Source organism: Pseudonaja textilis, chromosome 1, assembly GCF_049901715.1.
Source record: "Pseudonaja textilis isolate UNSWEBS1 chromosome 1, rPseTex1.2, whole genome shotgun sequence".
Taxonomy (NCBI): Eukaryota; Metazoa; Chordata; class Lepidosauria; order Squamata; family Elapidae; genus Pseudonaja; species Pseudonaja textilis.
The window spans coordinates 156,576,305-156,579,962 of record NC_141990.1 but is presented as its reverse complement, the minus strand read 5'-3'; positions in this window follow the sequence as shown (position 1 = coordinate 156,579,962).

Sequence of the window (3,658 nt, the reverse complement as noted above, 5' to 3'; positions counted from 1 at the left end):
ACTCTCGCCAAGTGAACGCCTGCGAGGACTCTCCAGCAGGACTCGGGATTGGGCAAGAGGAAGGCCCGCCCTCTCGTGGGCGGGGACGGTGTCTCTTCCCTGTTTATGCGTGCGTGTTGGAAGGAGGCTGGTTTCCCAGCGTGGCGGGATAGTTCCTTGTTTGTGCTGAAGGCTTCACTGAAGCCGGATGGCTTTTCCACACGGCAGAGTCAAATTAATTTAACGAATTCCACGGCGCTGCTTTTTTTCTCTCCAATCCTCTCAGTACTGGTTGATGCATCGGAATTTGTTTCGATTTTCCTTACGGAGCCCGAGCCCAACATTTCTGCTCTGTAGAATTCCCGTTTTAAAGTCTTGGCTGTCCTCATTTCTCTTTGGTGTGTGTGTGTGTGTGTAAAAAACACTTCGCGCATCGCATAAAGTCCGACTCAAAAGTGAAAATAGCCCAACGTCCTCCGCAGTTCTTCCCAGTTGCTTCAAGTCCCTTTAGCTTCCTTCGACTTCAAAGAAGCGCGCTCCGCTCTGCCAAAAAGGCCCCATCGCAGGCGAAGTGCGCCTGTCGTCGGAAACCACGGAGAAGCCCCACAGGCTTATTTGGGGAGCTTTAATCCCAAGAGCGCTCAAAACTTGAAAAGTGAGCGGGAGCAGTTGGCGGCTGACTGAGTCGTGGTAGCGGAGGAGATGGCGCCCCTGCCTCAGGAAGGTAAGCGCCGAAGGGGTGGAGGTGGGCTTGGGCCGTCCTCCTTCCTCCTGTTTGCCTTCAGCTTGGAGAGACCCATCTCTAGAGGGTGAGTAATCGCGGGCACCCAGGTGGACAAAGCGTGACTCACCAGCTCTGGAGTAAATGTTATCAAAAACAGGGATGGGGTTCTTTAAATGCGCCTTATGTAGCGACGCAAAAATAAAAATGAATAGTTGCGCCCTCTGATTCTCCACTTCCCAAGGGAGAGGCTTCATCAACCAGAAAAGACATGAATGACCCTTAGGATTGAGAGTTGCAGTGTCCCACTGTCAAGACACACAACAGGGACTTTGTAGCACCAAATAATCATAAAACCTAATGCATACTTAGCCGGGTTCTAACCCAAACGGGCAAAAGAGGCGGAAGGAGCCAATTGGCACGTAACTTGACTCACTTGGCAAATTCATAGGTGGGAATGAAGCAATAAACAGCCCCGGTAGCAAAAACCATCAGATCGGTAAATCACTTAAACAGCCAATTTTTTTCACAGCCACTAGTTCAGTTAGTTGCTCCAAAGTGAATCCTCGTTTCAGCGGAATTATTTGTCTAAGGTTTTGTCCTTTCCCCGACCTCATATTAGGAATTACAATAAGCAAAAAACAATAGGGATGTTTGTACTCAGAGGTGCAAGTGTATTCCTTTCGATATGTAGTCCTCACTGTATATTTGTCATTGTCTTAGTCACTCTCTTATAATCCCTTCCTCTACTATCCATCTGGTCTGGATGTGAGGCAAAGAAAAAGATAAAAGAAACAGAGCAGGCCAGGTAAAGGATAGACATAGTGACTAATGGCTATCACAAGACTGAGGGAAGCTTCAGATTGTAAATGCAGGCATTGGTCTTAAATCTGTTTTTGGTAATTTCAAATAATCTCTAGTTAAGGCAGTTGGTAAACAAGAACTACCTGTACAAATATCAATTTCCTTCTTTTTTTAATCATCCTGGCACTGGAATGAACAGTCCAAACGGCAGGGCAGCAGGGGAAAGGGAAATATAGGCAGCATGTAATTTCCCATTTAGCAACTGCTTCACTTAACAACAGAGCTGCTGGTCACAATTGTTGCCTATTGAAGACTACCTGTAATGGAGACTGGAAGTATACTCCCTTTTGTCAGAAATTCAAAACAGTTGTATGTGTTTCATGGAAGCCTTACTGTTTAGAAGCCTAATTGTTTACATTTATTAAGGGATGGCAGGATAGAAGAGTTAGGCCAGGTTTTCTGTTATTTAGTTGGGAGTATTGAAATGCTTGAACCCACAATAAAGTGAATTTTGTATCACATATTGCATTTTTTTCATTGTTTCAATTGTTTACCTGTAAAATGAACTATCAATAATGTGTATGTCTAATACCCAAGACATACAAGATGTCTTAAGAAAGAACAAGTATTTTTTTAATAATCTATTTTCCAGCCTATCTTAAACTTTGTTTCTGAAACAAATACAAAGTACTGACAAGTTTCTTAAGAACAGAAACTTTGAAAGCTAAACTTTAATTATAGTAAGAGCAATTCTATAAGCTTTTCCCTATAAAAGTTCATGAAGATCTCCAAAATTATCAGCATGCTAAAATATTTTCCTTTCCTTTCTGTTGCAACAACAAAAAGTTTCTTACAAGTATTCTGTGACATATTCTTAAATCATGCAATTTCTTCCATTTTATTTTGTGTATGTATACATTTGCTCAGAGCTTTATTAAGCCAATATTCATGAAATAATTTATTGTAAAGCTACGACAACTGAGATCTATTCAATAAATCATGATTTAAAAAATTGTATTATTATAACTTGTGTTAAGTGATATATCTCTTCTGTGTTGAAGAACTCCTGAAGACTTATAGTAATTGTTTCTTACAGATTGTGGTATTGTAGCTCATTCTTTCATTTCATTTGTTCTCTATTGCTGCCCATCTCAATAACTCTGGGTGGCTTACAAGTCAAAAAATATACAATTAAAACATTAACAATTTTTTAAAACAATGTATCTATGAGGGGGTGTCTCATTAACATGTAAGGACTAACATCCACATGAATATTTAATTCTGTGCATATTGCTCGTTACATCAATAAAGTTTCCATTGTAAAAAACTATCCCAATGACATATTTGTGCCAAAAGTTTAACAGCTAAATTTGAATACATTTGAAATATTGCCTCTCTACTCAATTCTAGCAACTTTATTTTACAATTTATGTAAATGCTTGGATTGTAAAATAAAGCTGCTAGAATATATATCTGAAATAACTTCTATGCAATAGCTATTTAAACATTCAATTGATTTTTTTTAAATAAAACTTTTATTAATTTTCAATAAACAAACATACACAAACAAAAACACAAAAACATAAAACTTCTTTTTGGAAGGCGGCTTAGTCCCGGGTTATATCTTTTTGTACAGACATAAATCAAATTCATGCTCACTTTATATACCATTTCATATCTTATTTACCATTCTATATTTATACTTCTCCCCTTTTCACTCTCTTAATTCTATTTTATTTATTTCATCTCGATTTAAATCATTATACTTGTATCTTTTGTCCGTTGTTTCAATTATCAATTTATCTTTTCTCTTTAATACAAAATTTCTCCTGTAATCACTGATTGAAGTATGACGCTTTTATATCTTTCCCCTAAAATTAACACTTAAATATAGTTTTCATTCTGATTCTGCTTAGTACATTCTAGAACTACGTACTACATTTTAAAATAAGAAAATAATAAGTTTATAATATAATTAAAACAATAATCCATAACAAATTAAACTCTATCATTAAATCTTAAGCATTTTACACATTCCCTTTAATATTTTATTAAATCATATAATGTTCCAGTTTTCTATCTTTATTTCAAATACAGATACAACAATAGTCTTATGTACTTTTGCAGAATCTCTTTTTTAATTGTTTTTACCCT